Source organism: Acomys minous (assembly GCF_964271855.1).
Source record: "Acomys minous genome assembly, chromosome: 2".
NCBI lineage: Eukaryota > Metazoa > Chordata > Mammalia > Rodentia > Muridae > Acomys > Acomys minous.
The window spans coordinates 147,928,942-147,956,784 of NC_140484.1; the positions used below are offsets into that span (position 1 = coordinate 147,928,942).

The window sequence follows — 27,843 nt, forward strand, 5'->3', positions numbered from 1 at the left end:
GCGGCGATAAAGCACAGTAACTTTCTTGTTCTGTTCCAAGCTAGGAGGCTTTTGTCACAGGTCAGGCTGCCTCAGTAAGGGCTATTTTTATAGTGAGTTTTCAAGTTGGTGCAGGAGGAATTTGGCCGCAAAACCTCATGACACATTTGAAACCTCCACCCAGGCTGCCTCAGCGTGCAGCGCAGGCCAAGTTCCAGTGAATCAGGGCACAAGACGTGCTGCAGCTGGTCACCTTTGTGCTCTCGGAACAAATAAATAACAGGAGGACACTCACCAGCTCACGTGACATTGGGTGCAACTTGTAAAGTGAGGAACACAAGCTTCGGAGGAGTGGAGATTTCCCCTGGCTGCCCTTAGCTACCTGAAGATACTCTTCCTCTGTGTGCTTCCTACACAGCCCAGGCTGGCCTTGAATTTGGCCCTCTCTCATCTCAGCCTCCCAAGTGCTGCACTTACCAGCAGCCACCACCATATCTACTACAGATGCTAATGAAATTAGCTCCTGTCTTCTCACTATTAAACCAGAGAGATATATGTAAATGAGATGCAGATTACATAACTAAATTCTTCTGGCAACTCCTATTTACTGTTCATACAGCTGTCACTTAATGCTTTAAAAAAAAAAAAAAGGTACCCCGTGTATTCCTCTTTCCCTAGCGTGTCTGCAGGTGTGCTCAGTTTCGTCCCAGCTTTATAATCCGAGGCTGTACATGCGTGCACGCACCCTTAAGCATTTTTTTGTTTCTGATGAGGGTGTGGGGAGAGGTAAAAGGACAACTTTTCTCTTTCCACATGTGGGTCCCTGGGCCTGAGCTCAGGTTGTTGGGCTTGTCTTCAGGGGCCTTGTCCTCACCAGCCCTCGTAAGCAGCTCTGCTCAGGTCAGAGTGGACGGCACAGGGCAGAAGAGAGAGAGAGTGTAGGCGGAGATGTTAAAAGGTAAAGTAGAGGAGAGTGTGGTACACACTGGTTAACATTTACCTGGGCTAACTGCTCATGGTGAGGTTCTGTGGGCTTCATACAATTGATCGTCTGCCGGATCCTCAGTCACTTGGCTTTTTTTGTTGTTGTTGTTGTTGTTTCTTGATTTTTGAGACAGAGTCTCTCTGTGTTAGCCTTGGCTGTCCTAGATTTGCTTTGCAGAACAGTTTGAGTTGCTAACCTCGAACTCACAGTGATCGGCCTGCCTCTGCCTCCCGAGTGCTGGGATTAAAGGTGTGTGCCACCACACCCGGCTCAGTTGCTTTTTTTATTCCCACTATCCTACTGACCTAGCAGAGACTCCCCCAGGTGACAGCTAGACTTAACTCCCATAACTTCCCCTATCATTTATTCTTTTATTTATTTTATTTTTTTAAGTTGAGCCAGGCATAGTTGCTGGTGCCTTTAATGCCAACACTAGGGAAACAAAAGCAGGCAAATCTCTGTAAATCCAAGGCCAGCCCGGTCTGCAGATCCAGTTTCAGGACAGCTAAGGCTACCGAGTGAAACCCTGGCTTAACAAACAAACAAACAAACAAATCTACTTAAAAACCGAGACAGAGTCTCATGTAGCCCAGGTTGGCCACAAGTGGCTAGATAGCTAAGGATGACCTTGAACTTTGAGTTTCTCTGCTTCCATCTCCTGGGTGCTAGGATTGCACACGTGAACCTCCATGCCTGCTTTTATTGAGTGCAGGAGACCAAACCCAACTCCTGATGCATCCTAGGCAAGGACTCTTCCAACTGACCTACATCCACATTATTTATTGTAACTAACAATCAACCTATTGTCTGAGCAGCCTGTATTTTAGAGAGAGAGAGAAGGAGGAGAGAGAGCGAGATGTCAGAGCAGAACTCTTTATCAAGCTTACTGAGTCTGGGAGGGGAAAATATATCAGGCTTCTTCTTGTATTGGGAGTGCTAAGTCAGGCTTTCTAATGCCATAACTAAAATGATTGCTAGGTCCCAGGCCAAGGAGTCAAAGGAGAGCTCGTTCTGCAAAGTCTTTTGTGTGAAATGACTTGAAGGTCATGCTGCTGAGCATGGTGTTTGGACTATGCCCAGCGCGCCGCCTCTCAGGGGATGTTCCCTGCAGGGTCCTGGAAGCGTTTTCCAGAAAAGCGCGGTTTGCAGTGGCTTTTAGATGGGAGAGCAGCAGATGGCCGGGTATTACATCACCTCGGGGAAGAGAAGCAAGAACATGAAAATAATAGAATCATAGAGGAAGAAGGGTCCGGCCTCCGAGGACAGCAAGCACTGAGGAAGCATTTGCTCCCAGCAAACACCAGAACAGGAGATACACTAGTGACAGGCTGATCCTCTGCCACCTGCTCTGAAAGCAGGCACTACCTTTTGTGGTATTTTATTAAAATGACAAGGCCCACCCACCTACTACAAATGTGTTATATTTATTTCTCACTGGAGTTAAATATTACCAAATTCCCATTTTTTTACATAGGAAGAAATTGCCCTCAGAAACTTAAGTAACGTGGTCCAGTCACACAGCTAGTAAGTGATAGAATTTTAAGGTATCTGGTACCTCCCACAGGGCGTTTAAATTAATAATGATAATTCTTTCTCTATTGGGAGGTGAAGCTTGGCCAACTGCTAAGTATCTGTCCTACTATTGACTGTAAAGAGAGAAATGGTTTGAGATACGGAGCACTTAGCTGTAATATCAGCAAGGCAAATGGATGCACAGCTGTGTCTCTCTAGTCTTAGTACAGGTGCTGACTTTGACAGCACCTATGTGTGTCTGTGCTTATACAGGTAGGGAGAGGCTAAAAGGACAGCATTATGACTGGTGATTACATATGTCAACTTTACTGGGCCACAGGAGACCCAGATAGATGGGAAGACAGGTTTCCAGACATATCGGCCAAGTGGTTAAGGATGAGATTAACATGTGAATAGTAGGCTGAGTAAAGCTGACTGTCCTTCCTAACCTGGATGGTGTAGTTATTAGCCCTGAAAACAAGGCCTAGAGAGGTGTGTCTCAGCCATGGAATGACTACTGCTCCTGCTGTGGGCCCAAGTTTGATTCCCAGCAGCCATATTGGGTGGCTCACAACCATCTGTAACACCATCTCCTAGGGAATCTGATGCCCCTTTATGGTGTCCATGAGCACCTACACTCACATATACACACTAGTAAAACAAATCAGGCTGGAGAGATGGCTCAGCAGTTAAGAGCACTGGCTGCTCTTCCAGAGGTTCTGAGTTCAAATCTCAGCAACCGCATGGTGGCTCACAACCGTCTATAGTGATATCTGGTGCCTTCTTCTGGCATGTAAGTGTATATGCGGATAGAACATTGATATACATAAAATAAGTAAATAAATAAAATTAAAAATAGGGGCTGGGCGTGGTGGCGCATGCCTTTAATCCCAGCACTCGGGAGGCAGAGGCAGGTGGATCACTGTGAGTTCAAGGCCAGCCTGGTCTACAAAGTGAATCCAGGACAGCCAGGGCTACACAGAGAGACCCTGTGATGCCTCAGGCCCTTGAGCTAGCACTTCCACAAAACTTTTGTATTTTTAACATTCCAATGACAGCTCCTAACCACAGGCCACCTGGGCTACTGGTCTCAAGAGGTATGAATCCTTAATCTCTCATATTTATATTTATATATGCATTCGGTGCTAAGGATTAAACACAGGGCCTTGCAGGTACTAAGGTACATCCCCAGCCCAGAATTGCCATTTTATTAGCACACTGGTCACAGGGCAAAGACCTTGACTGGCTAGTCCCGGCTATGCTCCATCTATCAGCTCTGATGTTGGAGCGTGTGATTTTGCAGAACTGAGAACATCCCACGGTGGAAACTCATAACTTACACAGGGGAACTGGACTTTTAGAGTGCCGAGGCTTCCCTTCGTGCTTCATGGTGCCGTCAAGCTGCTATCAGGACCTTAAGGAGGTGATAGAAAGAACGAAAGCATTAACTGTGTGTCTGCTAAGTGTACAGAGGTGGATATAAACATATGTGGGTGTTTGTACATATGCTGTACACACATGTGGGGGGTGTTGCGTGAACATATTCTTAGCACTTAGGAGACATAAGAGGGCCAGCCTTCAAAGCTGCCAGGTCTCAAACAGACAGCCAAATAAACAAAAGGGCTAAAGAGATAGCTCAGAGGTTAAGAATAGTTACTGATCACACAGAGGACTTGAGTTCAGTTCCCACTACCCAAGTCAAACCACCTGTAACTCTTAACTCCAGGGGATCTGACATCTTCTGGTCTCCATGGGCACCTGTGCTCACAAGCACACATTCCCTACACACACACACACACACACACACACACACACACACACACACACAAACATTACATATAGCTAAAAAAATCTAAAATAAATCTTTTTTTTAAGGAAACAAAAAGAAAGTACAACATATTAACTTTTGGCTTGATTCCTTGACAGTTCTACTTTATTAGGGATTTATTAAAGGCATGTACCTTCCTCACAACCTGACTACTCTAAATAAAAGGGAAAGGAGATTAAGGAGAACAAGAATGAAATCTTCTGGATATCAATTCCATGGGGCAATTCCCCTGATGTTTTGTTTGTTTGTTTGTTTTGTTTTGTTTTTCGAGACAGGGTCTCTCTATATAGCCTTGGCTGTCTTGGACTCGATTTGTAGACCAGGCTAGCCTCGAACTCACAGCGATCCACCTGCCTCTGCCTCCCAAGTGCTGGGATTAAAGGCGTGCGCCACTACGACCGGCTCCCCTGACGTAATTCTCAGGAGTCTAGCAGATCATCTATCGGACAGAAGAAGCCACACTGTCTGTGGACTGAACTTGGAAGTATCCACCGAGACCACAGCCGCCGCCAAAGCTGAAACTCCTAGCGCCGCCGTGGGCAGGAACCTCCATCTCCTCTCCGGTTCCCTAATCTTTGTTTTTGTTTGTTTGTTTTGTTTTGTTTGTTTTTCGAGACAGGGTTTCTCTGTGTAGCCTTGGCTGTCCTTGTCTCAGACCTGGCTGGCCTCGAACTCACAGGGATTGACCTGCCTCTGCCTCCCGAGTGCTGGGATTAAAGACATGCGCCACCATGCCCAGCCGGTTCCCTAATCTTTGTGTCCGCATTTCCCTACCCTCCTCCCTCCCCCCCAGTTCCGGCAGGAATCACTGGCCCTGTCTTTTGTCTTGGGCCAATCCTTCTTCCCTCGGCCCATACTAACATGTTTATCAGTTTGCAGAGACAAAGTCTCAGTGGGGTCAAGCATCCCAAGGCTGTTTTCACCTGGGGCCCAGACTAAGGCAAGGTTACATTCTCTTCACACAGAACTCTAAAGGAAGCTGTCCTAGCTAGTGTTCTGTCTCTTTAACATAGCCCAGGATCATCTTGGAAGAGAGACTCTCAGCTGAGGACCTGTAGGCAAGCCTGTGGGCATTTTCTTGACAACTGATGCTGACAGGTTCAGTTCATGGTCCATCCCACCCCGTCCTGAGTTGTATAATAAAGCAGGCTGGGCAAGCCATGGAAAGACAAGGCAGTAGCATTCCTCCAAGGTCTCTGCTTCAATTCCCGCCCTGGCTTCCCTCCACTATTAACCTATAAACCAAATAAACCCTTTCCTCTCAAAGTTGTGTTTGGTCACGGTGTTTTACAGTGTTTTACCACAGCAATAGGAAGCTAAGGAGAACAGAAGCCGAGAATTATACTGCACACCTGCTATGTAACAGATGGCAAAGATAAAGATTGTTACCAAACAGAAGAGAGTCTGGGCTGCAGAGGCAGACCACTTACTTACACGAGGCCCTGGGCTTTCTCCTTAGCATCAAAAAGAAAGGGGGAGGGGATGTTGTAAGATGTACATAAGGCAATTGTAACATAAGAGCTACATTTTCCTCTTTGCAGTAAGACTCACTGAATGAAAAAAAGAAAGAAAGAAAGGAAAGGAAGAAAGGGGGACATGACTACCTCTAAGTATGGTGGAAGAGAGGGTTTATTGTAGATATGAGGGAGAGCATAGCCAGAGGCAGAGACGTCTGGGAGAGTCCGGAGTGAACATGACCCTCAGCTGGACCATGTGAGGAGAGAGGGAGGGGAGAGGGAGGGCCACCAGACCAAGAGAGCAAAGGGTAGAGGGATAGAAGGGCCAGGTAAGCAAAATGGCTGGACTGTATAGGGAAGAGCAGCTGGGGAGAAAACAGCCCAGGCCCTGGGCTGAAAAAGTTTAGAGTAGGGAGCCAGGTATGCCAGCCATACCCTGTAATAGGCAGAGACTAAGGGATGCTGGGAGAACCTGGTAGCCAGGTCAGCTTTGAAATGTTAAATAGGTACGTTAGTTAGCCATTTGGCCCCAGGTTTGAGACCTAACACAGCTGGTGTTTCCGGGTACTCTGGGTATAGAACAGGGGTTCTTTTTCTGAAAAGTCCAATGTGATTGTTAGTTTTAAATGTCAATTTGACACCAACTAGAATCATCTGGGGAGTATTATTGAGCGAGATTGCCTACACTAAGTTGACATAAGGGAATGTTGTTTGGTTTTTTTTGTTTTTAAGATTTATTTCTGGCCCGGTGGTGGTGGCACACACCTTTAATCCAGCACTCGGGAGGCAGAGGCAGGTGGATTGCTGTGAGTTCGAGGCCAGCCTTGTCTACAAAGTGAGTCCAGGACAGCCAAGGCTACACAGAGAAACTGTCTTGAAAAACCAAAAATATAAAAATAAATAAATAATAAAAAAGTGGACTGAAGTGATGGCTCAGTGGTTGAGAGCCTCTCCCAAAGGCCGTGAGTTCAATTACCAGCAACCACATGGTGGTTCACAACTATCTATAGTGGTATTTGAAGCCCTTTCCTTACCTGCAGGTGTACACACAAATAGAGTGCGTCTATACATAAAGTACATAAATTAATTTAAAAAGAGATTTGTTAGCCAAGAGATGGTGGCATATACCTTTAGTCCCAGTGCTCAGGAGGTAGAGGAAGGCAGATCTCTAAGTTTGAGACCAGCCTTTGGAGACTAGGCTGGCCTACAGAAAAAGTTCTAGAAACAGAGAAACCTTGTTTCAAAAAACAAAACAAAACAAAGCAAAATCATAGAAGCAAGTTTCCTAAGGAAGAAAATGTCTACCAAGATTCAAGAAGCAAAAACAATACCAAATAGACAGGACCACAAAATACATATTCCCCATAACAAATAATAACACTAAACATACAGAACAAAGAAAGGATATTAAAAGCTACAAGGGAAAAGACCAAGTAACACATGCAGGCCGACCTATTAGAATAATAGTTGGTTTTTCAACAAAGAATCTGAAAGATTCTGAAAGCCAGAAAGGCCCAGAGGGATGTTCTATAAATTTTAAGAGACCACAGATGTCAGCCCAGACGACTACACCCAGCAAAACATTCAATCACAATAAATGGAGAAAAAAATGCAATATTTGTCTACAAATCCAGCTCTACAGAAGGGACTAGAAAGAAAACTTCAACCTGAAGAGGCTGACCACATCAAAGAAAGCACAGGGCCAGCTGTGGCGGCCAACACCTGTAATCCCAGCCTTTGTGAGGCGGAGGCAGGTGGATCTTTGTTAGTTCGTTCGAGGCCTGCCTAGTTTACAAAGGGAGACCAGAACAGCCAAGAGAAACTGGTCTTAGAAAACAAAACAATGTTTAAAAAAAGAAAAGGAATAAATTTAGATCTGCAAATCAAAAGAGAGGCAAAAAACAAACAAACAACAACAACAACAAAAAACCAAAATACCAACCCCTCCCCCCCAAAAAAAAACCCCACACCACCACAGCAAAATAACAACATTCAACAACAAACATTGCTCATTGATAATTCTCAATGTCAATAGTATCAGTGCCTCAGTAAATAACACAGACTAACAGATTGGATTTGAAAATAGGATCCATCCTTCAGCTGCATCCATGAAACACAATATGACATCAAGGATACACATCACCTTAAGGTAAAAGAATGGAAAAAGATATCCCAAGCAAATGAACACAAGAAGCAAGCCAGTGTTGGGGCTGAAGAGGTGACTCAGCACTGAGGAGACCCTGGGTGGGGTCAATTCCCAGCACCCGCATGGCAGCTCATAAGTGCCTGTACCTCCTGTTCTAGGGGATCCAACACCCTTATATATGCAGGCAAAACACTAATGTACATAAAATACAAACAAATAAATTATATATATTTATTTTTAAAAATAATTTCTATCAAGCCATTTTCTTTTCTTTCTGTCTTTCTTCTTTTTAATTATATATAATTTGTGATTATATATACACACACATATATGTATATATACATACACATACATATATACATGACCCGACCTGCGGGGTTCGCCTAAAACTCAGGAGGAAGGTCACCTGTTGAAAATGCAAGACACAAAGAAGGAGAGCAAAGAAAAGAAAATGGCTTGATAGAAATTAAGAAAGAAATTAAAAACTTTAGAATTAAATAAAAACACACTAGGCAGTGGTGGCTCACACCTCTAATCCCAGTACTCAGAAGGCAGAGGCAGGTGCATCTCTTGAGTTCAAGGCCAACTTTGTGTACAGAGGGAGTTCAAAGACAGTGAAGATTAGACAGAGAAACTCTGTCTCAAAAACAAAACAAAGAAACAAAAGCAAAGAGAGGAAGAAAGAAGGAAAAGAGAGAAAGAAGAAAGAAAAACAAAATGAAAACATAGTATACCCAAACTTATAAGACACAATGAAGGCAGTGCTAAGAGGCAAGTTCTGTAGCACTGAGTGCCTACATTATAAATTTAGAGAGATTGAATATTAGTAACTTAACAGCACTCCTGAAAGCTCTAGAACAAAAAGAAGAGATCACACCCCAAAAGGAGTAGACAGCAAGAAATAATCAAACTCAGGGCGGAAGTCAATAAAATAGAAACAAACAAACAAACAAAAAACAATACAAAGAATCAACAAAACATTGGTTCTTTGAGAAAAATAAAAAATATTGACAAACTCCTATCCAAATTAACTAAAAGACGGAGAGAGAAGACTCAAAGTCACAAAGTCAGAGCACAAAAGTGGGGCTTAACAACAGACACTGAGGAAATCCAGAGACTCGTAAGGACATACTTTAAAAACCTCTACTCTACCAAATTGGAAAATCTAAAAAAAGGGAACAATTTTTTTCATGAGTTCTATAAGAAAGCAGACTAAGGGAGCCATGGGGAGCAAGCTGGTAAGCAGCACCCTCCATGGCCTCTGCATCAGCTCCTCCCTCTAGGTTTTTTGCTCTGTTTGAATACCAGTCCTGATTTCCTTCTATGATGCACAGTGATATGGAAGTGTAAGCCAAATAAACTGTCTCTTCCGCAACTTGTGCTTGGTCCTGTTATTTCATCATAGCAATAGAAACCCAAAGTAAGACAACTCCTAATCTTAAATTGTATTACAGAGATATAGTAATTAAAAACAGCATGGTACTGGCACAAAACAAACAAAACCCAGACATGTTGATCAATGAAATAGAACTGAAGACCCAGACATAAATTCATATCGACACCTGATTTTTGATAAACCAGAAATGCACACTGGGGAAAAAAAAAAAAAGAAAAGACAGCATCCTCAACAAATGATGCTAGCCAAGCTGGGTGGCCACACGTAGAACGCAAATAGATCCATACTTATCACACTGCAGAAAACTTAACTCCCAGTGGACCAAAGGCCTCAACATAAGGCCAGTTACCCTGACTCTGACAGAAGGGAAAGTGAAAAATAGTCTTGCACTCATCAGCACTGGAAAAGCCTTTCTGAACAGAACACCAGTTCCATAGGTCCTAAGATCAATAATCAATAGATAGGACCCTAGCAACAGGGCATGGTGATGCGTGCCTGTAATTCTAGGAGGTGGAGGCGAGTGGCTGGCTGAGTTTGGGGTGAGCCTAGTTTACAGAGGTCCAGGACACATCTAGGATTACACAGAGAAACCCTGTCTCCAAAAACAAAACAAAAAAGGTGGGGTGGAGGCGAGGGGAAGGAATTCCTCTGAAAATGAAAAGCTTCTGTACAGCAAAGGTGACTGTCATGGGGGCAGAGCAGCAGCCTATAAATGAGATTTTTTTTAAAAATTATTATTTCTTTTTAACCAATTACACATCCAATAGAAGGCTAAAGTCTAAACTATAGAAAGGACTAAAAATCAAAATAAGACCCCACAAAAAAAAAGAAAGAAAGAAAAACATACAAGACATCTAGAAAATTAATAACCCAATTAAAATGGGGTCCAGAACTGTCTTAGTTACCACATTCCACTCCCTGGCCCCCATAGGCTTGTAACTACACCATAATGCAAAATGCATTTGGTCTGATTTTGAAAAGTCCCCATAGTTTGTAAAAGTCCCAGCTTGTTTAAAAGGCCAAAGTTCAAAGTCTCTTCAGAGACTCCTGCAATCTCTTAACTATAATCCCCTATAAAATCAGAATAAAAAAGCAGACCATACACTTCTAACATGTAATGGCACAGGATATACGTTACTGCTCCAAACGGGAGGAGAAAGAGCACAGTGAGGGAATACTGGACCAAAGTGAGACCAAAATCCAGATGGGCAAACTCCAGACTCTGCATCTCAATGTCTGACATCAAAACGCTCTTCAGATCTCCAACTCCCTTCAGCTTTGTTGACCACAGCACACTTCTTTCCCTTGGGCTGGCTTCACTCCCTGTCCTTGTCCGGTATCCCAGCTCTGGCATGTCCGACATCTTGGGGTCACCTTCACAGCTTCACATACTGGCCTCTCTGGGCCCCCATGCAGGGACATCCTTGCCACAGTGGCTTCCCTTGGTCTTGGAGGGAGAGTCTATAACCATTTTCACACAATGGTCTCTCTAGGCCTCCATGCAAGGACACCTCTACCACAGGCCTGGCCTCAACAGCTTTCCTCATGTTAGGGTTCAGGAATAGCTGCATACTGACCACTCAGACACCAGACTCAGATTGATAGACGTTTTCCTGAATACACAACAAGAACTGGCCAGTCAGGGCCATGGTCTGTTTCTAAGGCTTTTAATAAGAAAAACCGTAACCAGGTAACCAGGTGGGAAGCAACGGGGAGGGCAGCATAACATCATTTTGACCAGTTCTGAGCACACTGTAACCAGGTGCCTAGACAAAGCATTTTAAGCTGATTGTCTGGGATTTAGGGTAGGAGAGCTCTTGGGGGAATCTGGCTCTCTGGGAGTAAGGAACACAGCAGGATGTTGCAACCTTAACTTTAGTAGAACATCATTTATCTTCAGCCCAATTAGAATATTTACCATCTGTTGCTTCATTCTAAGCAGCAAGCATTGAACCTTCCTGGTTTCAGGCATGCGGGGCCTGAGGACTTGAACTTACTTTCACCTTATTGTCAAAATGGAGACTTGGAGTCAAAATGGTTTCTTATGTGCTAAGAGCTGGTGTTGACAGAGGAGCTACAGTCATGCTGGGAGCTAAGGTAGGTCTTAGCGGAGGGGCTGCAGAGTCTCAGAGGGTGAATCCATAATCTCTTTTCTTCTGTCTTTGACTCTAAAGCCAGAACCACAGGGCTGAAGCTGCCAAGTTCTGCTGCTTGCTGGGATGGGAACATGGCCTCCTTCAAGTACACAGCGATCTGCCTGCCTCTGGCTGCCTGAGTGCTGGCCCCTTTTCTTTTCAATCTGTACATTTTGTGTTTTTCCTTGCTCGGCTTACTCTTTTTTGTCAAAACACTTTTCATAAGAGGGAACAGTAGGGGCTGGAAAGATGGTGCAGATGTTAAGAACATCGGCTGTTCTTCCAGAGGACCTGGGTTCAATTCCCAGCACCCACGTGGCCACCCAGAGCTGGCTGTAACTCCAGTTTCAGAGGATTGGACACACTCACACTGTCATACTTGCAGGCAAAACACCAATGCACATGAAATAAAAATAGATAAAATGTTTTTAAAAACAGAGAACAGTAGTAACCACACGGCAGAGTCTATACTAGGTTGCTTTGAGACTTCCTTTGCTAATGCAATTCATCCAAATCTATTCACGTTAGCCTCAGGCAAGACTCTTTGGACAAGGGCAAAAAGCAGCCACATTCTTCCACACACACCCTCCCTGAGCCAGGGTTTCTCTGTGTGGCCTTGGCTGTCCTGGACTCACCTTGTAGACCGGGCTGGCCTGGAACTCTGAGATCCACCTGCCTCTGCTCCCGGAGTGTCTGCACCACCACACTGGGCAACAGCCACATTCTTCACCAAAATATCTCAAGAATGGTCTCTAAGGCAATATATCAAAATTCCTCTCTGAAGCCTCCTGAGCCAGGCCCCCACAGTTCACGTGACCCTGTGGGTGCTGCACCCTGGGGTGGGGCCCAGCGGATGGTGAGGAAGGCCCTCTCTGAAGCCTCCTGAGCCAGGCCCCCACAGTTCACGTCACCCTGTGGGTGCTGCACCCTGGGGTGGGGCCCAGCGGATGGTGAGGAAGGCCCTCTCTGAAGCCTCCTGAGCCAGGCCCCCACAGTTCACGTCACCCTGTGGGTACTGCACCCTGGGGTGGGGCCCAGCGGACGGTGAGGAAGGCCTGCACACCACTGTCACAGTAGCAGTGCTCATATCCACTGGCATACCTTGTGACACAAAACAGAGGATCCTAGCAAACTAGTAGAACCTCAGAATGGCCTCAGTACAGGCTGGGGGCTGCTTTCCCTGTCTGCATGGAGATTTCCCCAGGTGATGGCAGGCCAGTGGGGTGGTTGGCTCTCCCAGAGCTCATGTGACTCCCCATTGGTCCAAAGACTGTATAAAAATGCTTGCTGCTGCGCAATACATACATACATACATACATACATACATACACACACACACACACACACACACACACATATATCTATCTCTATCTCTATCTATATATCTATATATCTATATATCTATATATCTCTATCTCTATCTATCTATCTATCTATCTATCTATCTATATCTATATCTATCTATCTATCTATCTATCTATCTATCTATCTATCTATATATATCTGCATTCAGTGCTGGGCTCCAGAGTGTTTCCTCAGTTGGTGACTCTGTCTCCCTCACGCCCTCAGGTTCCCACATCACCCTAAGCTCCACTGCCCATGTTCCTACTAGTATGGTCCAATAAGCAGTCCACTGCTTTCCTAACCCAAAGTTCTAACATCCATATTCCTCTGAGCACAGTCAGGCCTATCACAGCTATACCCCAGTCCCTGGCACCAACCTCTGTCTTAGTTAGGGTTTTATTGATGTGAAGGGACACCATGACCACGGCAACTCTTATAAAGGGAAACATTTAACTGGGGCTGGCTTACAGTGCAGAGGGTTAGTCCACTATCATCATGGTAGGGAACATGGTGGTGTGCAGGCAGACCTGGTGCTGGAGAAGGAGCTGAGAGTTCTACGTCTTAACCCACAGGCATCAGAAGGAGACTGAGCCACTGAGTGTGGCGTGAGTATTTATGAGACCTCAAAGCTCACCCCCGCCATGACACCTCCCTCTAACAAGGCCACAATTCTAATGGCACCTCTCCCTATAGGCCCATGGGGGGTCAATTACATTCAAACTACCACAAGATCTAAGTAAAGAGTTCTCAAAAGAGAAACACTTGAAGTGTTCAACATCCTTAGTCATCAGGGAAATACAAATCAAAACTACTTTGAAGCTGGGCACAGTGGCACAGACCTGCACTCAGGGAGGCAGAGGCAGGCAGATCTCTCTGAGTTTGAGGCCAGCCTGGTCTACAAATCGAGTCCAGCACAGGCAAGGCTATACAGGAAAAGCAAAACTGTGTTGGAAGTTGGTCCGATGTATTTTGATGCTAGTTAGTGGCTCCTAAGGTCTGCTTGCTACCTTGACAAGAACATTCTCATTTACCCCGAAATGATGTTTGTAGCCTTGCCTAAAATAGTATTCCTGTTTGACCAATAAAAAGCTGATACTGAGCTCCACAAACCCCAGATTAGGAATGCTCCCACTTCCTGGCCCACAGGTACTAAAACCCTTGGAATTTCCTTAAAGGTAGGCTGAGAGGAATACTTTTGTTATTCATGGGCCCCCTTTTAAGTGTACCCCAAATTATGCTAACAGATGCCTCTTGGTGGGCCCCTAGATAGCTTCAGAATGGGGCCTGGGAAGTAACCATGTGAGGAAGATTGGAACTTTGAGCCCCATCCCTCCAGCCCCAATGACAAGAGAAAGGCTGGAGACAGAATTCGGTTGCCAGTTTTCCCATACTGTTAGGAGACTGTTGCCTGAGTCCAGCCATTTCTGGAACAACCTCTATCTTACTGACAGGGACAAAACTGAGCTCATGCTCCCAGACTCCTAACCTGCTTCCTCAGTTGTTTCATGTTTGTCTGTTAACCAGCAAAGGATGTAAAGAGGGAAATTGCTGTTTTCCTGTTACCTAAACTAAGGCACACAAGTCTTGACGTGTTGCCTGTCTTAACTTAAAGCTAGTCCAATCAGGCCAGGCATGATGGAACACACCTTTAATCCCAGCACTCGGAAGGCAGAGGCAGGTGGATCGCTGTGAGTTCGAGGCCAGCCTGGTCTACAAAGTGAGTCCAGGACACAGAGAGAGACCCTGTCTCGAAAAACAAAACAAAACAACAACAAGAAGAAGCTTGCCCAATTCTTTGTTCCCTTATCACTGTAAATTCTGGGCCAAAGTCCTGCAGGGGACCTGACTGCAAAGGCTGAGCCAAGAGTTCTGAAACCAGGTGACCTGGATAAGGCCCAGTCACCTATTTCCTTCCTTGTTTAACCCCTTGTGTCAAAACATGATTGGTTAATAGAACAGCCCACCTGACTCCCCCTCAATTTGAGTTCCTATCCTTTAAAAATGTTGTACAATCTCCCTTCAGGGACAGGGCTCAGATCCCAAACTGGCCACCTCCCTGCATGCACAGAAAATAAAGCTTTCACTTTTAAGCCTCTCTGAAGCGAGCTTTTTTTTCCCCCTTCCATCCTGAACCAGCAATACCTGTGCTGGGGCCTTCCACAGAGGCTGGGAGAGCTTCTAGTCAGGGGGACATTTGAAGGTGACGGAAAGATGGTGCACAGAGAGACACGGTGCTCTCAGCCCTGTTACCCACACCCAACCCTATGCTTGTCTTCCACTCAGCATTCCTGAATCGTATGCTTTATAATAAACCAGCAGTGGTTTTAAAAAGTGACTTCCTGAGTTCCACGCAAGGGTTTAGAGTGAGCAAGATGAGACCATAGGTCAAGGTGCTTGCCTAATGACCTGGGCCCACTGTGTGGAAAGACACAGCCAACTCCCACAAGTTGTCCTCTGTCCCACACAAGTGACCCACATACACACTGTGGCATGTGCATGTGTGCCCACACACAAATAACTGTAAAAAAAATAAATAAATAAATCCCTCAATTTATTGTTGGAACGCAAGAAATACAAGACACCCAGGTGTTGTAAATCAAGGCTTCTGTGCCAGCCTGCCTTTTAGCAACTCAGCTTATGTCACTGTTATCGCCCACTGCTGCCAGGTGTGGAGCATTTCCACAAGTGCATAGCAACACTTGTGCCCCCTTTAAACAGTCCCAGCCATTCCAAGTCACTCTCTCTGTCTCGTTTCATTCTGTCTGTCTGTCTGTCTGTCTGTCTGTCTGTTTCTCTCTCTCATGTCCCCACTCCGAGATGGCCTTTTGTTCTCCGCACCCCTAATAAACTTCTTGCGTTAGGTCTGTTGCGTGGTGTGATCTCTTAGCAGCACACCCAAGCCTGCCAGAATTCATTTTCGCCACTTTATCCTAACACCCAGGGCTTGTGATGGATATCTGACTTAGGAACAGTCTTGGGGCACTGAATTCCTTATCTTGTGGGTCTGTGCTAACTCCGGGTAGTAAGTGTCAGAAGTAAAGTTGGTTGTAGAGCACATGGATGGTTGGATCATAGATAAAAATGCGTGTATCCGGTGTCACACACTGTGAGCACGGAAACAGCTCATTCCCACCATCCAGGCCCAGCGCCATGACTGACTATCTGTATCTAACTAGAGGCAGCTCAACGGAAGATGCTAACTTCTGGGGACATCAGAGTTACCCAACATGGGGTGGGGGTGGTGGTATAGGGGCATGATTCTGGACGCAAACATGCCAGGACCTGTGCTGTAAGGGAACAGTGTGTGTTGTCTATAAGTATATGTATATATGTATTGTCTATAAGTATAATATATGCGCACATGTTAGTTGTCTGAGTGTAGTACATGCTCAGAGAAAGAAGACGACAAAGCCAATTGTGGGATGGGCGTCTCGAGAGGAGCTAGGATTAGATGTTTTGTCACTCACCTCAAATACTATCTTAGTGGCTCTCAAGTCACCTCTCAAGTGGTCGCCAAGAAATTCCCCTCATTTTCTTGGTAACTGAGTTTGTAGGAAGGCTCCAGAGATACTTTACATGGGATTAATATCTGGAGAAGTAAAGCCAGGAGCCCCGAAGACTACACTAGAAATGGATTTCTAGTGAGATTTCCCAGGAAATTAAAGGTTAACAGCTGAGAAGGGAGAAAGGCCTTAACAACGTTAGTTGCTTGGAGTTCTTGGTTCTCACCTACATAGACAGCCTTCCATAGTGATTGGCTGGAGATGTAGTTCAGTTACAAGAGTTTGCGTTATCATGCTAAGCCCTGGGTTCCATCGGTGTGTACAGGTACACACATACACACACACATACACAGACACACACACACAGACACAGACACACACAGACACATAGACACACACACAGAACCACACACAGACACATACACAGACACATACACAGACACACACACACATACACACACACAGGCACACACACAGACATAGACACACACACAGAACCACACACAGACACATACACATACAGAGACACATACACAGAGACACATAAACACACACAGTCACACACACACAGGATGATAGCCATAGAACACTGTGGGGACTGAACATATAAAACATGACTAGTTTATCTTGAGAGATATGTACTGCCCAAAATTCAGCCCAGTGTGAAGATTTCCTTTTACCAGTGTCCTTCAGAGTGACCCAAAAAGGGGTTCTAATGCTGTATCTGTCCACTTCTGGGTGGTGCCTGCATAGCACACAGGAGCATCAGTTGGCCAGGCCCTAGTCTTTTCTTCCTCAGACAATTGCACACAGGCTACATACAAATCCAGAATTTCTGTGTACAAGGATTTGAGTGTGCACACGTTCTTGATGCTTTGGAGTCAAACACTTAAAGAGTCAGAGTGACAAGTGCACTTATTCTGCTTGTAATCTGTGAAACTTTGTTCTGTTTTTCAAGACAAGGTCTCTCTGTGTAATAGCCCTGGCTTTCCTGGAACAATCTTTGTAGACCAGGCTGGCCTAGAATTCACAGAGATCTATCTGCCTCTGCCTCCTGAGTGCTGGAGTTACAGACACGTGCCACTAAGCCCAGCTATCTTTTGAAACTTTTTTTTTTTCGAGACACGGTTTCTCTGTGTAGCCTTGGCTGTCCTGGACTCACTTTGTAGACCAGGCTAGCCTCGAACTCACAGCAATTCACCTGCCTCTGCCTCCCGAGTGCTGGGATTAAAGGCGTGCGCCACCACGCCCGGCCCTCTTTTGAAACTTTTAATATGTGCTTTAGTCATCTCTCTCTCTCTCTCTCTCTCTCTCTCTCTCTCTCTCTCTCTATATATATATATATATATATATATATATATAATTTATCTGTCTCTTTCCTTTTTTCTTTTTCTTTTTTAAAGATTTATTTATTCATTTATTTATTTATTATGTATACAGTGCTCTGGCTGCATAACAGAAGAGGGCATAGGATCATATTATAGATGGTTGTGAGCCACCATGTGGTTGCTGGGAATTGAACTCAGGGCCTCTGGAAGATCAATCAGTCATCTTAACCTCTGAACCATCTCTCCAGCCCTTTGTTGTTGTTGGTGTTGTTGTTGGTGGTGTTGGTGGTGGTGGTGGTGGTGGTGGTGGTGGTGGTAGTGGTGGTTTTTCAAGACAGGGTTTCTCTGTGTAGCCTTGGCTGTCGTGGATTTGCTTTGTAGACCAGGCTGGTTTTGAACTCTCAGAGATCTGCCTGCCTCTGCCTCCCTAAATGCTGGGATCAAAGGTGTGTATCACCACACCCGGCTGCTTTGGTCATTTTAGTTCACAGGGCAACCCCATAATGCCGTAGGTGGATGCCTGAGAACAGAAGTATTATAACAAGAATTGGAACATAGAGCCAGGCATAGTGGCGCACACCTTTAATCCCAGCACTCGGGAGGCAGAGGCAGCTGGATCACTGTGAGTTGGAGGCCAGCCTGGTTTACAAAGTGAGTCTAGGTCAGTCAAGGCTACACAGAGAAACCTGTCTCAAAAAAACAAAAACAACAAACAAACAAACAAACAAGAGTAGAAACCATAGGCATCTGTACAACTTCTTCATGTAAGTTGCTTGTGCCCCAAGACCTCCTAGGGTCTGATCATGTATATGCCACTTCCACTTGATAAGGGATCGATGCTGCGGACGTCCTATTTTAAGGCACGGTGGGCCGGCCAGCTCATGACGGCCGGCTCAGGTTGCATGGTAGCTTGGTGGCCCACTGTCAAATGTTCAGTTTCTACTAAGGCCCAATAGCAAGCCAAGAGCTGCCTTTAACAAGGAGAACAGTTGTCTTCGGGTAACAGTAAGACCTTGCTTTCAAATGTCAAGGGCCTCCACTATGGGTCACTTACGGGGCCTTCCAAAGGCTCACAACAGTACCCCTATCTGCCGCTGCCACTTCAAGTACCATTGGGTCTGCTGGATAATATGGCCCAAGCGGCAGGCCAGCTTGCACAGCATGGACCTATTAAAGAGCCTTCTTGGCCGGGCAGTGGTGGTGCATACTTTTAATCCCATCACTTGGGAGGCAAAGGCAGGCAAATCTTTGAGTTTGAGACCAGCCAGGTCTATAGAGTTTCAAGACAGCTAAGGCTATATATAGAAACCCTGTCTGAAAAAGAATCATATTTTGGATATATTGTTACATAAAATACATCACCTGATTTTCTTTGCACTGCTGGGTATAAAAATCCTGGACCTGAATTAATGGATGGCAAGCATTCTACTACTGAGGCTCATTTTACTTTTCTATGTGTGACTAGACAGTTTGAAACTGTATATGTGGTAGAGGGGCTGGAGGCATGGTTTAATAGCTAAGAGCTCTTCCAGAGGTCCTGAGTTCAATTCCCAGCACCCACATAATGGCTCATAAGTCTATAGCTGCAGTTCCATCAAATAAGATGCCCTCCACATGCAGGCGTGCACGCAGATGAAAGGCCCATATACATAAAGTACATAAATAAATCTTTTTTGAAAATTACATACATGGCTCAACTTTCTATTGCATGAAGCTGAACTTGATAAAGGATTGGATCGCATCCTCGCAGGAAGTGTGCCAGGAATGAAGCAATGTGGAGGCTCACTGCCCAGACACACACAAGGCCTGCTGGGGGCTGGCAACCTCTTCAGAGAACTGCCTCCTGGGTCTCATCTGCCCTCTCAAGGCCCACTCAGTTCCTGCCTAGTGATTATCTTGACTTTGTGACTTGAAACAATTCTCCATTTTCTGACCCTATGAAATTATCTTAGATACTCAATTGTACTGAGTCTTTGTTGTTGCTATTTTAAGGCAGAGTCTTGTTAAGTTGCCCAGACTGGCTTCAACTTTGTGGCAGTCCTCTTGCCTTGGCTTCCCAAGTGCTGGGAGTACGGGTTTCTGCCACCACAGCCAGGCTCACATTGTCTTCTAAAACATTTTTAATTATACTTATTTATTTACTGTGTGTTTATGTGCACTCAAAAGTAACATGGGTAGTTTTGTTTGTTTTGGTTTTTTACTTTTGGGGGGGGATTTGAGATAGGGTTTCTCTGTGTAGCCTTGGCTGTCCTGGATTCACTTTGTAGATGAGGCTGGCCTTGAACTCACAGCGATCCGCCTGCCCCTGCCTCCCGAGTGCTGGGATTAAAGGCAGGTTTTTTACTTCTTGAGGACACCTACAACCTTCCCTGTTTTCTATTAATCTACACTACAATTGACATTAAGAACCAGTCACAGACTGTAATCCCAGCACTCAGGGAGGCAGAGTTCAAGGCCAGCCTGGTCTACAAAGGGAGTCTAGGACAGCCAAGGCTACACAGAGAAACCCTGCCTTGAAAACCAAAAATAAAGAAAAGAAAAAAGAAAGAAAGAAAAAGGAAGAGAGAGAGAGAAGGGAAAGAGGGGAAGGGGAGGGAGGGAGGGAGGGAGAAGGGGAGAAGAAAGAGAGAGAGAGAGAGAGAGAGAGAGAGAGAGAGAGAGAGAGAGAAGAAAAATCAGCCACAATTTATTTTTCCCCACTAAGACTACTGAACGCCTTATTTTTCGATGCAGTACTTGGGTCATCTTCTACCCACTGATGAAAGCTGTCATGGCAGAGAAAACCTACTTGCCATTCCCTACAAGCAGAGCAGCAGGGCTGAAGAAATGGCTCAGTGGTCAACAGTACAACCACCTAGGACCCGAGTTTAGACCTCAGCACCCATGTAACAAACCAGGAGTGGTCTTGTAACCTGCAATCCCACTGTTTGGGGAGTGGAGACAGGAAGATCACTGGGGCTTCCTGGCTGCCATACTACTTGAAAATTGCAAGGTCCAGGTTCAAGGAGCACCTGTGAGTCAGAGGAATAAGGGAAGAGTGATGGAGACACCTCAGTCCTCCTCTGGCATCCACATGCATGTATGTACTATACTTATGGACAACACACATATGTGTGCATATATTACACTCATAGATAATACATGCATGTAACACACATGCATATACTATACTCATAGACAATAACACATGCATGCACGTACTACACTCAGACAACTAACATGTGCACATATATTATACTTATAGACAATACATATATACATATACTTATAGACAACACACATATGCATACATATTACACTCATCGATAACACATGCATGCCTGTGCTACACTAATAGATAACACATACATGCATGCACATACTACGCTCAAGATAACACACAGGTGTACTTACACTAATCCTAACCCTAACCCTCAGACAACATACGTGTGTGCATATACTACACTCATAGAGAAGACATACATGAGTGTATGTGCATACTACACTCACAGGTTTCTCTCTCTCTCTCTCTCTCTCTCTCACACACACACACACACACACACACACACACACACACACACATCCCTCAAAATAAAACAAATAAAAACAAAACATAATAAAAATACCCCCCAGAATAAGATGAAGTTCAATAGCCAAGCGGCACAAGTTGACATTTTTCTTTTATGTACATAACAATCATAATGATGATAAATGGGTGTTTTGTGAATAGTGTCAAATGTTTTGTTGCCCAAGGTCATTCCTGTGCTTCTTAGAAAGCCAGGGATACTGGAAATTGTGCTATCTCTTTTGAGTTTCTTTTGCTTAGCAGATTTCATAATTTTTCTCCTAAGCACGTAGAGAGCAAAAGGTGACATCATCACACGCTCCGGCATGATTCCCAAAGTGAGATCAAAGGAACACCTGCTCTGTGAGGTGTTGAATACCCAGGGAAAAACAGCTCTCCCGTCAAGTAAGTAAAAAGCACAGGGTTGGTAGAAACGCAATTGCTTCCCTGTTGTTCTCCACGAGGGGCTCGTTGTAAGCCTTGTAAGCTGTTTCCTGGAGTCTCTGCTCATCCCAGCAGAGAGTGGTGACGGAAGACAGTCTACCTGAGTCCAGCTTGCGAGTCGATGGATTTATTGGGGTTCTATACAGGAGCATAAAGGAGCACAGACGGCTGCGCATGACGGCAGCTGTGTTACCAGGAAGATCACCCCAGCAATGATGCAGGCAAAGCACCAAAGCCGCAGCATTGGGGTCTCCTGTACAACCTGCAGGCATCTCTCCCAAAGGGCTTCCTCCCTGGGATTGTCTGTCACCCACAGAACTTCAAGGAATCTTGTAATTTTTGTGAACTTTCAGCGAGTGCTTTTCTTTTTTTTTTTAGTTTCATGAGGTTCTTGAGATACCTGCTCCTACCAGCAGGGAATGTTTCCATACAGAGGACACACACACACACACACACACACACACACACACACACACACACACACGGACCTAATGGACTCCTATTTTCATATCTTATGGGACTACCTTTGAGGGATGGAATTTGGACAGTACTGTTACAGAGATGAAGCGGATGTTTTGAATAGAAAGGGGGAAATGCTTATGCTAAAAACCAGGCAGTCTTGCCTTTCTCTTCTGGTTTAGTCTTCAAACCCTGGCGCCTGTTATCCGACGGGCGTGGGTGATGATGGACCATCAAGTCCTCTATTTGGAGCTGGAGTGTTAGTAACCTATAGCAAGACTGAGCCTCTTGAGCTTCCTGATGAGAAATAAAGTGCCCTACCAAGGTCTCTGAGGGCAGCAGAGTGTGGAACTGTCTTCTCAATGGAGAGTCCTTTGAAGAGTTTGACAACCTGGCTGATCTCCACATTGGACTTAATGGCACACTAATAAAAACCAAAGAGGCGCACTCGGGAGGCAGAGGCAGGAGGATCTCTGTGAGTTCGAAGCCAGCCTGGTCTACAGAGAGAGTTCCAGGACAGCTAGAGCTGTTACACAGAGAAACCCTGTCTTGAAAAACCAAACCAAACCAAACCAAACAAACAAAAAACCAAATAGGCCATAAAGCATGTAGTCCCCTATGCTCCATAGCTCCATCTCTGTATTGCTGCAAAACAAGTTCAAGGCCACCCTGTGATACAATCTTTAAGAAAAAAGAAAAAACTTATATTTTAAAAAATTTAAAGTATTAGCTGAGCGTGGTGGCACACACCTTTAATCCCAGCACTCAGGGAGGCAGAGGCAGGTGGACTGCTGTGAATTCAAGGCCAGCCTGGTCTACAAAGTGAATCCAGGACAGCCAAGATACACAGAGAAAACACTATCTGGAAAAACCAACACCTCTGTCCCAATTTTTAAGTATCAATATCTGTGTGCATATAAACCAGTTTTGGGACTGGGGATCAGAACCAGATCTCCAAGCTTGTACTTGTACCCACTGAACCACTTGCTGGCCTGGGTGTGTGTGTGTGTGGCTCTGTGGTGGAACACTTCCTTAGCATACACAAGGCCCCCTGGATCCCATCCCCAGCATCTCTAAGAGAACAAAACCACCCAAGCCGGAAGAAGTGCGTGTGTGTCAGCTACTTTCACAACATGGTGACCAAATACCTAAGAAAAACAACACAAAGGAGGAGAAGGGTTCAATACACCATGGCAGAACAGGTGTGGTAGAGACAGTAGCTCTAGGTCGCAGTGACGAGTTACATCACTCACTACGAAGCAGAGAGCTCTGGGCATAGAAGCAGGCTCAGGTATGGCTGGGCAAGTTGGCGCATGCGCCTTTAATCCCAACACTCAGGCAGAAGCAGGCCGATCTCTGTGAGCTCCAGGCCAGCCTGGTCTACATAGTGAGTCCAGGACAGCTAAGGTGACCAACCAACAAACCAAACAACCAAACAAAAAAGTAGGCTCAGCCCCGCAAGGCTTGCCCTGAATGGCTTGACTCTCCAGCTAGGCCCATGTCTAAATGGTCCCACAACCTCTCAGAACAATACAATTCCAAATACAGGTGTGAGCTGTCAACCGAGCCAGCAATTTGGGAGCTGTTTATATAAGAGTGTGGGATGAAATCATGATGCTTGAGAGTTGTTAGCCTAAAGGTGGTGTGTTTATTATCTATTGTTTACGTGTGTGTGTGTGTGTGTGTGTGTGTGTGTGTGTGTGTATGCAGCTCAACAGATTGAAAACCTCAGGATCATCCATCTTTAAAGTCCTTAAACATTCCTAGCCCTCTCTGCCTTCAAGCCTCCTTCTCAAGAGGAAAGCCTTTTACCATCAACCGTTTAAAAGAGAAACCAAGCCGCTGCTGTGTCTGCCGTGCTTGCCTCCAGCAGGTGCCTTCCCCTAACTGGCAGTTATGCAATATTTAGGCCACTCTGTAGTCTGAATAGTCATTTCCGGATCTTCCCTGGGGGTGTGGGGGTGGGGTAAGAGGCAGTGGCTGCTATCGTCTTGGGAAAGCCAGCTCTGAGGTCAAAGCTTTTAGACCGCAAACCAACCTGCAAACTTACACGTTAGGAATTGCCAGCAGTGCTTCTCACTCCACGGGGTTGACAGTGTCAGAACTTTAGGCCCTTAGCACCCACAGAACCACTCTAGGACCTGACTGTGCCTCCTCTAGCCTGGGTTTTCTGTTGAAAACCCAGCTCTCAGGATGATGTGTTAGGACAGTGTTTCTTTGTTCTGGGTTCTTGCTTTTGTTTTTTCTTTTTCTTCTTCTTTTTTTTTTTTTTTTTTTTGGTTTTAGGAGACAGGGTTTCTCTGTGTTAGCCCTGGCTGTCCTGGACTCACTTTGTAGACCAGGCTGGCCTCAAACTCACAGAGATCCACCTGCCTCTGTCTCCCGAGTGCTGGGATTAAAGGTGTGCACCACCACACCCGGCTGCTTTTGTTTTTTCAAGACAGGGTTTCTCTGTGTAGGCTTGGTTGGTTGTCTTGGAACTCATTCTGTAGACCACGCTGGCCTCGAACTCAAGAGATCCTGCCTCTGCCTGGGATTAAAGGCATGCGCTGGGCCGCTTCCGCAGCCGCCACCACCACCACCACCATGCCCTGTCTTAGAACGGTGGTTCTTAATTTTCCTAATGCTGCAACCTTTTAACACAATTCCTCACATGGTGACCCCCCCAAAGCATAAAATTATTTTTGCTGTTACTTCATAATCATAATTTTTGCTATTGTTATGAATCAAAATATAAATGTCTGTGCTTTCCCATGGAAAAGGTCGTTAGACTCCCAAAGGGGTCACAACCCAGAGGTTGAAAACAGCTGTTTTGGGCTGGAGAGATGGCTCAGAGGTTAAGAGCACTGGGTGCTCTTCCAAAGGTCCTGAGTTCAATTCCCAGCAACCACACCGTGGCTCACAACCATCTATAATAAGATCTGGTGCCCTCTTCTGGCGTACATGCAGGCAAAACACTGTGTATCTATGATAAATAAATAAAATCTTTTTAAAAAATAAAAAGAAAACAGCTGTTTTAGGTGAGGCTATGGGAGCTGGAGATGTTGGCTGTGTTGTTAGAGGGCTGGCCTAAAATGCAGGAAGCCTAGGCTCATCCTTAGGCACTGGATAAACTCCTGGGTAGTGGAGTTTATCCTGTATGCCCAGCACTTGAGAGGTCGTGGAAACTGAGTCCTCACGAAGAGGGCTAGCACCCTTAAGAAAGAGGCCTCACCTGAGTATAGCTACTTTTTCTTATTACTGAGACAGAACACCTTACAGAAAAAAAATTGGAGGGAGGAGAGAGATTTACCTTGCTCACAGTTTGAGCAGTCATAACCTAAACCTACAAGGGCAGAGAAGGCACAGCAGAGCTATGTCCAGAACACATTGGGACTCCTCAAATCTCCACAGAACAGGAAGCAGAGACACAAAGGGGGAGAATTTGGGTTAGAAACGGGCTTGAGGGGCTGGAGAGATGGCTCAGAGGTTAAGAGCACTGCCTGCTCTTGCAAAGGTCTGGAGGTCTGGACTTCAATTCCCAGCAACCACATGGTGGCTCACAACCATCTATGAGATCTGGTGCCCTCTTTTGGCACACAGGCAGACACTGTAGACATAATAAATAAATGAATCTAAAAAAAAAAAAAAAAAAAAAAAAAAAAAAGGAAAGGAAAAGAAAAAAGAATCAGGTTTGATTGACCGTTGGTGGCAGCAAATGCCTTTAATCCCAGCACTTGGATCTCTGAGTTTGAGGCCAGCCTGGTCTACAGAGCAAGATTCCAGGACAATCAGGGCTACACAGAGAAACCCTGTCTCAAAAAAACAAGAGGTGGGTGTGCAGTGGAAAAGAAGAGAGACTGGCTGGACTGTGACCCGTGGGGCTGGATTCTAGCGATCCACTTCCTGTAGGCGTGCCACACAACCTAAGGTTCTACAACTTTCCTGAACAGCGTCACCACGTGGAGACTGTGTTCAAATACTTCAGCCTGTGGGAGACATTTCGTATTTAAACCATTACACACCTTCTACTGTAGAAACATGCAGTACAAAAGTTATAGAAGTAGGTCCTCCTCAGACACTGAATCTGCGGGTATCTTGACTTTCTAGATTATAGAACTCTAAGAAATTAATTATTGTTGCTTGTAAGTCGCCATTCTATCCCATCTATGCCAGTCTATGCCAGTCTACACCAGTCTATGGTGGTCTATGCCAGTCTACGCCAGTCTATGGCGGTCTATGGCGGTCTATGGCGGTCTAGGCCAGTCTGTGACATCAAACATCGCCTGGCATGCATGTTTCTCTGCTCCTTTTGTTTGTTTGTTTTCTGAGTCAGGATCTGGGCTTTTTGTTTTGCTTTGTTTTGTTTCTAAACAAAGTTTCACTATGTAACCTGGCTGAAACTAATTACATAGACTAGGTTAGCTTCAAATTCACAGAAATGCAACTTCCTCTGTCTTCCAAGGGCTACGCTTACGAACTTGAACCATCACCTGGGCCTTGTTTGATCCGCAGCTCTTGACAGACAGGGAGCTCATCTGGCCAGAGGCTTGATGGGAGGTGTCATTACCCATCACCACCTGCTATGATAAAAGTACTCTGACCCTGAGTCATTGCCCTAATTAAACCTGTCTTTCCTCAGACTTTTCTGGAAGTCTAATTATTCAGCTAGCTGTTATTGTGGCACGAGTCTCAGACCCCTCATCTTCACTCATTTACCGATCAACTCAGAATGGATACCCAATACATATCCCGACAGGATGTATGTAACCGAGGCACAGCTATACCTGCACGGCCACGTGTGCATTCACAGAGGGGGAGGACTGGATCTGGAAGGAGTCCTGGGGTCTCCTTAGTGGTCGCTACAGAGCTGGCTTCAGGTGAGCTGTGGCCTCAGGAGTGTTTTCTCTGAATTCCAAGTTCTGCAGAAAAAATAGGGGCATTAGTTTCAAAAATGTATAAATTGGCAAGTGCTAAATGAAGGTTCAGAAAGAGATCTGTCTGTCTGTCTGTCTTCTATCTATCTCCCTCTGTTGGAATCTGCAGCAATGCACCCACAAGGGGAAAAGGATGAGGTGAGGGTTCCTCTTAACCACCACAGACTCCTGGTAGACCTCTGTAAGCCTTTTATAATTTTTGTAATCCCCAATGGTCAAACTCCTTTGTGTTGTACATTTATTCACTTACTTATTTGACAGGATTTCTCGCATCCAGGGCTTAGAAGTGCTAGAAGTGCTCTGTAGCTGAAGACCCTGAACGTTTGACCCCCCCCCCCTCGTCTCTCTCTACCTTCCGAATGCTGAGATTGCAAGTGTGTGCCGCCTCACCCAGTTTTAGCTTTCTTTTCTTATGATGCCCAGGCTGGAATCAGACTCACAATCTGCCTGCCACTGCATCCTGAGAGAGCTAGGGTTACAGGTGTGCACTGTCACACTCAGGGGTACCCCTTATTTTACATATGAGAAAACCGAGACCCAAGACAGTAAACGGACTCCTCTGAGTGACCCAGGTGTTCTCAGCGCCGAAACTCTAAGATACTTTCCACCCCCTTGGCTAGTACACAACCCCCTTGTTCCAGTGTCATGACTGCACACTAGCACACAGGGACAGAAGTCAGTGCAGCCTTAAAGACCCCACAGACACATGAGCCACTTACCACTTTCAAACTGGGCATGGTGGCACATGCCTTCAAGCGGTGGACAAAGGAAGAAGTTCAAGATCATCTTTGGCTAAAAATAAGTTTGAAGCCAGCCTGGGTGACATGCGACCATGTCTCCAAGCAAAAATAAAACACAACCACCCCC

At 45.4% G+C, this 27,843-nt stretch overlaps 1 long non-coding RNA gene across 1 annotated transcript; it reads right to left on the minus strand.

The window, feature by feature from the left end:
• Window positions 1–27,843, minus strand: LOC311592520. The gene is made up of 4 exons (XR_014777434.1): window positions 27,696–27,843; window positions 26,827–26,961; window positions 3,817–3,890; window positions 1–2,158 (listed from the first exon to the last, which is right to left on the minus strand). It is a non-coding gene; the product is annotated as an uncharacterized lncRNA (long non-coding RNA).